The sequence below is a fragment of the Indicator indicator genome, chromosome 10 (genome assembly GCF_027791375.1).
Source record: "Indicator indicator isolate 239-I01 chromosome 10, UM_Iind_1.1, whole genome shotgun sequence".
Classification (NCBI taxonomy): domain Eukaryota; kingdom Metazoa; phylum Chordata; class Aves; order Piciformes; family Indicatoridae; genus Indicator; species Indicator indicator.
In genome coordinates this window covers 20736679-20749193 of record NC_072019.1, presented here as the reverse complement: position 1 = coordinate 20749193, position 12515 = coordinate 20736679, and positions in this window count along the sequence as shown.

Here is a 12515-nt window from a genome sequence, read left to right as displayed (position 1 = left end):
GTCAGGCAGGAGCAGTGGTGGCCCTGCATTGGAAGCAAACCTCTTTGTGCCAGAGTTACTTAAACCTGCTCCATTCTGTGCCAGGAAGTGGCATTTAATTATCCAGCCTCCCTGGTAGTAAATAGGTTTGCAACACATTACAAAAGGCTGTATTTATTTTTTTTTTTTTCTCCAACCGCACTCATGTTATGCGCTGGTGAGCTCATCCCCCGGGAATACTGGCTCCAAAATAGATTCCCTTGTTGGAAATACTCAAATGGGAATCCAAGCTGGCTGAGCCCAAGCCCAATTCCTCCCTTTGTTCTGGGGCTCTGGCAGTGAAGGGGTTCGAAGCGGGGTGACAGGAACTCGCCTTCTCTCTTTAATTGACCTCCGATGATGAAACAATCAACCAAACAATTTAGAAATGTGCATCCAGTGAGATCATCAGGAAAACTTCTCCAGGAAGGAGCCTGGGGAAAGGAAGGTGGTGGTAATCCACCTGCTCCAGCCACCTTGGCAGGCCTCACTTTGTGGCACGGTGTGGCACAGCACAGCTACCCAGCACCTCTCGAAGCCACCTTGCTACAGTTTCATGACAGACGGGGTCAACAGCAGGGAAGGGAGCAGTGGTACCTGCCCCAGTAGGGTGAGCTAAATGGGACCAGGAATTAAATGGCACCTCTTCCCATCCACCATGGTGGCAGCACTGCTGGCAGGGTCACAATGTCACCAAGCCCATCACAAATGCCCTCCAGTCCTAAAGGCAGGAGCAGGAGGGTGGCTGGAGCCACCTGCTCCTGTGGGACTTGGCAGCTGCTGGGTGCCTGTTTATCCCATGCCAGCACCAAATGGCAGTGCTGCCCATCTCTAGTCACCCCAGCCCTGCTGCGAGTGCTGCCGCCCCAATGGGCATTTACAGGACAGGATCTGTGATTCCAGGGCACGGCGTAAAGCAAACCCGCCCATTCCCAGGAGGGTTGTTTCTCTGGGGATTTCCATCCCTGGCACCCTTTCCCCAGCTTTTTGCAGCCCAGTGGGAGGGCAGCCACCCGGGAAGGGCTGGCACAGCTCCCTGGCCCCAGCTGTGCCGTCAGGGCTGCCCCGGCTTCCCCAGCCCGGGTGAGAGCAGGCTTCGGCTTGGCATGTGGCAGGGGCTAATTTTGGCCCAAAGGGTTTCCCTTCAGCAGACTCTACTGCCAGCGTGGTTTTGAAGACAATCTTAGCTGGAGTCTTCCTTCCTCGGCTGCCAGCAACCCGGAGCCGGGCTGGCGTGTTTGTGTTGTGTGTGCATGCGTGTGTGTATCTCCAAACCACAACAAATACTTCATATTCGTTCTCTTTCTTTTCCCCCGTCTTTTTTTTTTTTTTTTTTTCCTCCGAGCCTTTGGCTGTGGTATTTAAATAGTAGGTGTGGTCCCGGCACTGCATGCCAAAACCAACACCAGCTCCAGAGCAGATAACCCTGTGAGCAAACGCAGCAGCGAAACCATGCTGAGCTGCCAGGAGAGCTGTGTTGGGACGGGCAGTGGTGCCATGGCACGGCCACAGTATGGCCTGCAGGCAGGCAGTAGCTGGGTACAGTGGCCATGTCTCCCTGGCCCCTTCAAGAAGACTTGGCCAGAGGGAGGAGGCAGCAGAGGCAGTGTGTCCAGCTGCAGGGCCATGCACTTACTGCTTGGTGTGTGCAGCCAGGAGTTGCTTGGGATGAACCCAAATGCTCTTCTTTTTTTTTTTTTTTTTTAATAAATTGAGACAACACGTTTAACTGACTTTTTTGTTTTCCACGTTATAAAAAAGAAATTTTTAAAAATCGTATTTAGAATGCTAAATTTCTCTAAAAAAAAAAAAAAATAGAGCACGAGCAAGTGGGAGAAGAAGTCCCTCCAGTATTTTAAGAGCAGCTTGCAAAGAAACTTTCTTATACCCTGATGTTTTTCTCATCCAGGCTGAAAGCCCTGAAATAATGGTGAACGTCATGTATTTCAGCATGAGTCACTCAGAGAGAACTGGCTGTGCCTACCCTGGCGGTGCTGGCGTGCTGGTATACACCAGGGGTGGTGAGAATAGCAGGGATGGAGTGGACCTCTAGGTGTTCTTGCTCTGGACAGAGACAAATCCAGACAGGCGGGAGAGGGATAAGGAAAGATTGCTACAGAGCCATAGTCTAACCCCTGCCTTCCATTTTACTGGGGCTGCAGCTATTTCTGGTGATGGAGAGGGGTTGCCTCAGAGCACCTATCAAGCTTGGAAGCTTCACAGCACAAGCATAATCCCCAGGAAGCTTACAAGCTCATCTGCAGGTGAATGTGCACACACATGTGCAACATTTGTGGTACCACAGCTGGTCAAGTGGGAGCCACAGCACTCCAGCTCCAGCATAGTCTGTGCCTGGCTGATGCTGTCCCACAGGGCAGCACCGGCATCCAAAAAGATGGAGGAATATCCTTATTGTAGCCTTCAATCCCCAAGCTTTGTGCAGGGTTGGTGGGGCAGCAGGTTCCTTGGAGGGGAAGATTCTCACAAGGTTTTGCTCCCAGGGGCACTTGTTTGCCAGTTAAGTGGTGGGAAAGTGGAGCAGTGCCTCAAGGGAGGGATTGGAGGGGTTAGAGGGAAGACTGATTTTTCCCAACACATACCCCCTGCTTTTCTCACTCCCTGAGTGCCACTGGTGTGTCATCCCCAGTTTGCTCCTGCCCTAAGAAGCAGGCAGAAGAGCTACTGTCATCTCACAAACAATGACCCAAATCAAAGACCACCACCCTGGGATGAAGGGTCCCTGGGACCCCCAGGTGCTGAGGGCAATGACTGGAGACGGGGATGTTCCTCTCCACCTGCTCCAGGGCATTGCGCTGCCATGTCTGGAAGCCAGCAGCCTGCCAGGTGGATGCCTGGGGATAAGTGTGCCCTATCTAGTCAGTGCCCAGAGGTGGCCTTGGGCTTCTTGCTCCCAAGCTGAGCTGATGCATGGCCACAGCCAAGTGTGCAGCAGGAGCAGCCAGCACATCCCTTCCCACCTCCCAGCTCCACTGCAGCGCTGGAGCGGAGCCGGCCAGGCATTCAGCACTTCGCCAGCAGCACAAGGTGCGCAGTGGGACCGGGGTCCACCCAGCCCATGGCAGAATAGGAGGGTCCTTGGCAACCAGCTTGCTGTTTTAAAACCCACAGCCGAGCCGGCTGCCTGCCCGACCTCGGCATGTGATCAGGCTACAGGCAAGCAGCCCCGAGCCCAAACCCAACCCTTAGCGTTTTTTCCCAGCTCCATCTTCCTGGCTTCGTCTCAGTCCCACTCCACCACTAACTCCCATGTGCCGGCGAGGGGCTCAGCGCAACCACTGTGCCCTGTGGCTCCCCAGGGACCACTCAGCCCCACTGGCACGTGTCCCAGAATGGAAAGTAAAATAAGGTTCGGATGTCACCTCCCCAGTCAGGAGAGGAAAAATCTTTCCAACAAAACACACTTTTAATTCCTCACCAAGCATAGCTCATGTTGGAGTCCCCAGCCCCACAGATTCCTGGCCAAATAGGGAATTTTCCACCTACATCAAAGCAGAGCTGTGTGCTTTTGCAGAGACGTGGAGGCCATGCCCTGCGCACCTGCCCGCCTGCTTCCCTGTTTTGGAAAGTGTTGGTGACTATGAGGCACCATGCAGGACCTCAAGGTCCACTGCTCTCCATCATGCCATTCCGGTCCCTCCTGCCTCCCCAAGTACCTTACACACTAGGCGGGGCAGGGGACTCAGGGGAGTTTCCCAGGGCCAATGGCCCTAAAGCCAATTCCCCTTCTGGATACATGGGATGAACTCATGGCACATATAAGGGTGAGGAGTCTGCTGGAGTGGGTGTTTCAGGGCATTACTGAACCCATACTATGGGGTAATGGGAATTGGGGCTGGGGCTCAAGAAGGTATCTCCCAGGGCTTTAGAGTTGTAAGACCACCCTGGCCCCACCACTGCCCCCTCCTTCTGCTCTGTGGCTGGGGGCATTTCTGCAGAGCTGCAGTGAAACTCTCTAAGGTTGTTGAGCTCTCCATGGAGCTGGGGAGCTCCGTGGGGCTAATTTTAGGGCTCTCCCTGGGGCAGTGGACAAGGAATCATGCAGGAGGGGAGCCAAGCCCTGCATCCCAGACATTCCCCACAGTATGCTCTTGGTGGACCCTGCCCTCACAGGCTTACAGCCCAAGGAAGGGGTGTAAGAAGCCATGGGGCAGTGGGCAGCAACCTGCCTCCCATCTGAGGGAAGGAACAGAGCAGCTTAGGGGACTGGTATGAAGTGAGGATGTGGAATGACATGAGGTGCCCTGGAGCCAGTAGAGCAGCACTAGGATGGTGCTGAGAGGAGGATGACAAAAGGGGCTGCCACATCCCAGTAGAACTCTGAGCACTTTAGTGAATTTAGGGATCCAGGATGCTCCTATGGTGACTCAAATCTGGGTTTGACCCAGTGAGTTGCTCCAGCTAACCTGGTGCAAATGGGTCACGGCAGGCACTGGGGTTTGGGACATGTTGGGGCTTGAAGGAACACCGCAGCGGGGGGTGCTCTGGCCGTGTGCCTGATCATCTCACCAGGACCACCCCTGCCCTGGGTGGAGAATCGCCTCCTCCAGCCCCTCTGGTTGAGGGTTTGGTGGACGCACCTCCTATTAGCGTATTAGTCCCATCTGATGCACTTCAAAGGCGAGAGCAGAGCCGAGCTTCAGGCCCGGGGGCAGGAGCTGCAAGCCCTGGGGACATTAGTGGCAGGCAAGGGGGACGTGAGGGCAGCCCGGCCTGGCAATGGGGATGGTGGAAGATGCCTCCGGGAATCTGCACTTCCCAGAAAGAGACTGGTTTCGGGAAGGCATTGAGGCTGAGATGTCCCTGACCTGACAGCAATGGGACCATTACAGGACCACTCAAGCTGCCTGGGAACCTTTTTGTCTCCAGCCAGGTCTACTTCCACGGTGATTTAGGGGCTCTTCTGCCCTCCAAGTCCACAATTGCAGGGTCATTTGCATCTAAAATGGGAAAGAGGCCCTTTAACAGCTTGTCTGCTCCTGATAACGGGTGCTGGGTGCCTGCTTGGGCACTAAACTCGCTAATGCAATCAGCGGGTCCGGAGGCTCCTGCATATCAAAAGTCCTGGGATCTCTTATAGCAGCCCCCCGGCCACAAACCTCCCCTCCGCCACCTTTCATCACTGCCGAGATTTCTGTCAACCCGTTCCTGGGAGGCCCTGGCCCTTGGAAAAGCCGAGGAACAAGGATGAAGAAGGGTCACCGAGTGTCGGAATGGGCACATCACTGCGTCCTTGTCTTCATCGCTCTCCAGCACCCCGCTGCTGAGATTTCCTTTCCCCATAGGGCTGCACGGAGGAACATTTGTCCTCACACCGGTCATGGAGGAACATTGCTGTGGACAGTCTGGGAAGGGGGCTGCAGAACCTGTGCAGGCCAGGAGCACCCACAAAAGCTGTGATTCATGTGCAGGGTTACTAACAACATCTGAAAGGAAACTGGCTGGAGCAGCTCTGGCCCGCATTCCCTGCACCAGGGAGTGTCACCATCCCCATCCTGCTGTGAGGTGTCCCTAGGGAAATGACCACCAGCCCCAGTGCCACATACTGGCAGGGAGAGCACCAGTTGGCATGCACCTAATGGAGTGCCAGGTGCTGGAGGCTGGATGAGACAGCTAGCAACACAGGGTGGCCTGGCTATGGCTGCTGCATCCCTCAAGGTGTGCTTGCAGATCAACCAATGTCTCCTTCTCTTGAGAAATTACTTTCTTCCCTGCTTGTCCCTTCTGCATCCCCCAGGGCTTCCCCAGAGCCCCTTCTCTGGGTGTAGAGAGGACACTTTCCCAAGCCCCAAGGTGTCATCACAGTGCACTGGCAAGCAGGACAGACCTGAGCCATCTCTGCATCTGAAGGGATGCTCTGGTTGCTCCCACACCATGGGCTGGTGACTCTATGCCCCAACTCAGAAGGACTCCCACAGGTAACTGCATAATCCTTGCCATCGGCAGATGCTGGAGATCAAGCCCTGCTTGGATGGAGTCCTGGCTACAGCTCTCCTAATGCCTATCTACACCAGCTTCCCAGGTCCACTGGAGGGATGTTGTGGTGCTCCTGGATGGACATGCAGTGGCATAGAGGTGCTGGCTGTACTGGCTTGGCATTGTCTGGGGTGCTCTTCTGTGGCTTCCAAGCAGCAGTCACCCTTCATGGCAAACACAACTGCTTCCCCATCCTTCTCCATACCTCACCAGAAGCACTACACTGATGCTGATGACTGTTGCTGTACGGCACTGGTGTGTACACAGCAGCTAGGTATGAACAGCACAGCAGGAGCGCTCACACAGGGGGCTGCCTGGCCCTGTGGGGGGACCCATGACCCTCCTACCATCTGCACTCTTTTACAAAGAGCAAAGTGGGGGACACCAAGCGTCTTCACATGGGATGGGACCCCACCAATGTCTGCCCCACACCTGACCTGGTCTGCTGGCAATGAGGATGAACATGGCCAGGAACCTCTCACATGCTGGGGAAGGAGCTCTTGGGGCAGAGTTATGCTCAGTGACTCTCAGTGTGACTGGTGAGCACAGTGGGACACTTGGCAGGGAAAGCTAGCGGTGAGTCACCATCCTCACTGGCCCCGCTTTGCCAGGTGACTCCTCCTCTGCCCTGTCCCATAGCTCCCACCAGCCCCTGTGCCCTCCATACAGCAGTGGCTAAGGGCCCATATCCTGTGGGGCACTGGGAACATGCTGGCAAGGATAGCTGTCACCTACAGGAGATGTCTCCTTGGCCTGAGGATGGAGGGACTCCACACCCTGTGGTAAAAGTTGTCACTCAGTTCTTGTGCCCGGTGGCCTGCCAAACCTTGGACAGAGTCAGGAGGAAGTAATTCTCCACTCCTTTTCTCCCTTTCACCCCACTTCTGAGGGCAATATGAACCCAAACTCTCCTGCAGAGTTCCTCCAGCCTCCCAATTAGTACATAGAGCAGAGAGAGGGTGAGGACAGAGCAGTGCCAGGGACTGAGTCCAGCCCTGCATAGCCACCACCTCACCTGGTTGTCCTGGGGCTCACTGGGTTGGGTGCATCTCAAAGAAAGGATGTGGACAGTGTGTGCACCCACCCAGGGAGGACGGAAAGTCACACCAGGATGTGTCCAGGTGATCAGCCCCCATTTTGGGATCAGCGCCCCTGGATCAAGAGACAGGTAGAGCAGGCTCGAAGGGGTGAAAAGACCAGGTTTGGAAACCTCCCCAGAAGGTTTTGCAGGGGTTAGCTCCTGCATGGCTGCTACAGCAGGTGGATGCCTGGCTTGGTGCAGTGGTTCCTTGTTAACATGTGATGTGCTCTAGTCTTGCCGCACCCAGCATGGTAACGAGCTCAAGAGGAGCTGTGCAGGAGGCCCAGATTCATGGACTGTTGGCAACAGGGAGGACATGGGATGGGGACATTTATGCCTGGGGTCTGGCAGCAGGCAAGCTTGGGGCTAGCAGACTGGGAGCCAAGCTCTGCTTGCCTTTTTCATCCTGCACAAGTCCTTCAGGCACCAGAGCTCCCTGGGACCTGCACCAGCCCTCAGCTGGCACCCCTGGGCTGCAGAAGCTTAGCTGCGGATGCACTGATGCTTTGCTGCTCCCTGTGCTGCCAGGGCTAAAGATGGGCTGTGTGACCCAGTGCACAGAGCCAAAGGACCCCAAAATCAGCCCTTTGGAGTGTTGCAGGGTGACAGCATGAGTAGTGGTAGGGAAATGCAGGAGGACCTGGGGTTAACGGGAGCTGGTTGAGTTAGACCTTAGCAGTGCTGGGTGATGCTGCTGGAGTGCTTAGCTGGCAGTTCGCATTTTGGGGGATTTCCCTGCAGCCTCGCTCAGTCCCAGGGGCTGGGTAGTCGAGGGGCAGATCAGAGGGATCAAAGGGGTGGGGGAGAGGAGCAGCTCGTGAGTTGTGGGTCATTATCTGTTATTAACATCTGTAATCTCCCGGAGAGCAAACTGAGATTTACAGCCTGTTATTAGGCTGTTACTCAACCTCTTGTGCAACAGCTCGATTTAAAAAAAAAAAATGAATGTGATTAATAGCCCGCTAATAAGGGGGAAATCTCTCCTATTTAATTCAAACAGCCTCTGCCTGAGCACTCCAGGAAGGTATGGGCTCTTAGCCCAGGTTCCCAGGCTGGCTGATGGGCTCCTACTGGGACCCTCCATGTCACAGGACACAGCGCTGGACAGGGAGGTAGCAGATGCAGCTCCCTCCCACAGATCAGGGCTCCGGGATCCCAAAGGCATCAAGGTGCAATTGCTATCTCCTCCTGGCACTAGTTCCACACGAAGGGGATCCTGGGTGGTCCCTGCACATTCTCTGTAGTCACCCTCTGGAAGAGATGGAAACTCTGAATCAGCTGTGGTTTTATCCAAGCATCTCACCTTTTGTTTGGCAGTGACTCACACCTGACTCACTTTGACCCCACAGCTTCCTGCCCTTCTGCCTTTCACTGCCCATGGGCCAGATGGTGCCCTCTGCCCCCAGACATCCCTATTCCAGCTATAGCTTCACTCTTGGCTGTCACCCCCTTTTCCAGGCATATGAACCAGTCCTGCCTGTAAACGTCTCCCTGGACCCAAAATCAGGAGTGCTCCCACATTCCTAAATACCTCTGCTTCTTGGTCTTTGCTTTTCCAAGTTGTCCCTTGGGAGGATGGGGCCAATCAGGCAAGCATTACATGGCTGTTCCTGCTCAACCCAAATCTCTGGACATTATTTTCATCCCACCTGGACCCCAGAGACCTGTCTTTGCTCCAGGAGAAGATTCATTAGTGCGGTCACAGGTGGAAGAGCAGATGCCAACAACCTCCTTGTGCTTTGCAGCCTGGATTCAGCCCCTGCCATTCATTCTGTCAATGGCCTCACTCTGCTGGCTTTGACCTCATGACTGAGCATCATGGTTAATTAGATTGCAGCTGGCCCTGTTCCTCTTGGGCTGCCAGTCTGAGTCCTGCCTGCACTCCTGGAATGCTCTAGGAAAGCCACTGGCTGGGACCCACTTCTCTGCAGCCCTTCCCTCTCTTTGTGACATTAATTCCCTTACCTGCTTCCCTTTGGACATGCATTGGACTTGCTCAGAGGGGCCTGCAAGCTTTGCCCTGGGTGAAGAGCATGAGTGCCCTGCTGCCATCTACTCCTGTGGGATTTTCTCCATCCCTGGTAGGAGGCAGCATCACCCACAAATGCCAGAGCTCCAAGTCTTCCAGGACCACTCTCTGCCTGTTCTGGGCTGGTGGGAGTGGGAAAGCATCTTGTACCACCTGCAGTCCTGGGAGGACTGAGTGGTCCCTGGTCAGCTTCTTGCAGAAGCAAGAGGTCTGTTTGGGAGAAAACACACTTGAGGAGGGCTGGGATTGGGCTGAGGGGCCTGGAGGACAGTGAGGGCACAGAGAGCATCCATGAGCACCAGGATAGTGGCACACTGTGGTGGGGCAACCAAGCTTAGAACTAGGGTCCCCACTTTCTGCACCCAGCAACCTTTCTATCACAGACAGCTTTGTTTCTCCCTGTCCGGCTTCTGGTGATCACTGCTGTCAACCTTGCACAGGGCTGCAGCGAGCGTAGATTAGACCTGTGGCCCCTGCGCTCCCAAAAGCATCCCGGTTGGCTGCCGCTGCCAGCTGGGTGGGCAGCCACACTGTGCCAGCCTGCCACACAATTGCTCAATGCTGTTGAGGAGAATAAGCTGAGCTGGTCCCAGTGACCCACGCACTTAATTAGGGCCTTGGCAGCGCCTCGTCAGCAGGGTGCCCTCACTGCCCCATCCGACATCGCTGAGTGCGGCACAGCGCACGCGGCACCGGAGCCCAGCTGTGGTGGCAGGCCTGGCCCTGCCTGCACCTCACGTGGCGTGGTGGCTGGGCTGCATTTTCCACATTCCTCTCAGCTCTGAGTCACTGACACCTCCACTGCCAAAACCTTCTCCCACGCCCAGCCATGCCAGAAGCCTGCACTGGCTCCAGTGGCCATACATGGCTCCGTGTAAGGCTGTGAGCATGTGTCCCTGGTGCAGGTCCTCAGAGTGCTCTCCTCTGCCCTCAAGCTGTATTTCCAACCCTGGTTGCCTGCATCATGAGGCAAATGCTCTTGCCTTGCCCTGGGGAAGCTTTGGTGCTGGGAGTCCTGCACCCTGGATGGAGCTGGGAGCACCCACCCTTGTACATTTTGTCCCAAGCGGCCCGGGGAAGGGGTTCGCATCCTCCAACACTGCTCCTCAGCTCCCCAGTTCCAGGCACTGCATGCAGCCTCACTCACCTTCTGCCACCTCCTGCCCCAGCTTGCCATGGTACTTGGCTCTTTTGAAGATTGCAGTGGTGCTGCCAACAACCTCACCTTTCCAGTACCCAGCCTGCTCCAGCCTCGAACCCTGCTCAGGGTCACCCATACTGCCCCACATCCCCATCCAGGAACATGAAGAATGTCACCCTCCCCATCACCAGAGCTGGTCTAACATTTACAGAAGTAACCATCACCAAGACTTCAGGCTGACAGCACTGGGTGCTGAGGCATAGGCACAGTGTGCAGAGGGAGGTGTGCGTGGGTCTCCCCCCTACATCTCCTCCAGCATCCCTTTGGGACAGCTCACTGTTGGCAAGGAACATACATGCCCCACCCACTACCCATCCATCCATCCTGGAACGGCACTCCCCAAATCCACTGTAAGGCCTGGCAAAGCTGTACCAGGGGTTCCCAAAACCTAGCCTGGTGTCAAAGTGAGGTGCAACAGTCCCCTGGCACAGCAGCAACTTCCACCCCAGCTGTCCTCCCACAGGGCTATGGGCTCACATTGGTGCCATCAGACGCTGAGCCAATCAGTGTGCCCATGTGTGTGGAGGCCATGTGGCTGGAGGTCAAGTCCAGCAGCTACCATGCCCCAGCACCTTAACAGCCCCACACCAGGATGAGCCTGAGGGGGAGCAGATGAGGGGGATCAGTGTGCATACAGGGTGTACAGGAGTGTGGGGATGTGTGGTCTGGGGTTATCCAGGGGGTTGTGCCGCGTGTCTGCGTCCCCATGGGAGTGCAGACAAATGGGAGCCTGAAGTGAACCATGGGGCAGAGGGAGGAGCAGGGTGAAGGGGACTAGGTGAGTGGACATATGGTAAGGTTTGCATGCAAAAGGGGTGTACATGTGGATGTTGTGGGGGCATATGTGATGTGGGTCCAGGTGGGGTATGTATAGACGTGGTGGGTGTGCATGGTAAGTATGTGAGATATTCGTGTTTGTAGGGTGTGAATATGTGTGTGCAGGGTGTGCACATGTGTAAGGGATGCACAAGATTTCGGATGGGGGCACCTATGGTGTGGATGTGTGTATGGGGAGCACCAATGTTCACACAGAGTGTTTGGGGAATGTGAGGAGGCCTGTGCATGTGTGTGGGGCATGTGCAGATATGCACAGTGCCTGGGGGGACAGTATGGAGGGGTTGCCAGGCTCATGCACATGAGTGGTGTATGTAGGCACAGAGGGGTGTGCACTGCAAGGTGCAGGAGGTGTCAGGGCATGTGTCCTTCCACCCGAGCTACATGCATCCACAAGCCAGTGTCCTCTGTAGCACTTCCCAGCGCACAGTGGTGTGCCAGCAAGCACTGCTGGCTCACTCAGCAGCAGGTTGGCGAGCTCTCGTGCAAGCAGGTGGCTGGGGAGCAGCCCCAATCCCTTCCTGGTGCCTCTCCCCAGAGCAGTGGCTCCAAGCCGTGACACAGAGGCTAGGCTGTCTCTTTCCGGCTTTTCCCAGCCTGTCGGGCCAGTCATGTCGGGTCTTGCTGTGATTTCCCGGATGGCTGCCTGGCACCTGCCTCTTCCCCATCCGGATGGACAAGTTCCTGGAGCACCAAGATGGGGCAATGCATCACCCTTGCTCCTGGCCTGCCTCCCCTGCTTCATGCCCTAGCTCTAGCATTCCACCTTGGTGCTGGCTGGCTCCTTGTGGTGCTGTGGCTGCCCTGCCTGGCTGATGCCAGGCAGGTGGTGGGGAGTGGGGCTGTGAGTGCTGGCTGTGGCCAGGCACTGAGTCATGCCGGGGCTGGGCGGTGCGGGAAGAATCCTGCCGCCTCTCGGCTGGATGGCTGGGGCAGCCGGACTGGCTGGGCGAGTCAGGCCTGGGCGGGAAGCATGGGCGCCGTTTATTCGCCGCCATGGCTGGAAGACGTGCTGGGAGGATCAGTGCTAGTGGGGACAGGTATCTCCCAGTGCTAGAGCAGAAGGAGAGGTGTCCACTGGGGTGGGAATTGGACTCCAGTAAGCCTGGCTCTCCTGGCGCTGCCAGGATGGTACTGGCCACACAGGGATGCTCAGCCTTGGAGAGAGACCAGAGCTTTGGCCAAACTCATGCTGCCCATGGAAAACCCTGTCCTCACACAGAGCTGCCTGCAGCTCCATGCTGGGCATGAGAATGGGGTTTTAAGCAGAGGATGTAGCTGTGGCTGCAGGTGGGTATGTGGGAGCCACTTGATGTGTAAGCCCTGCTGTGCCCACAACCTGCCCGGGACAACTTAGG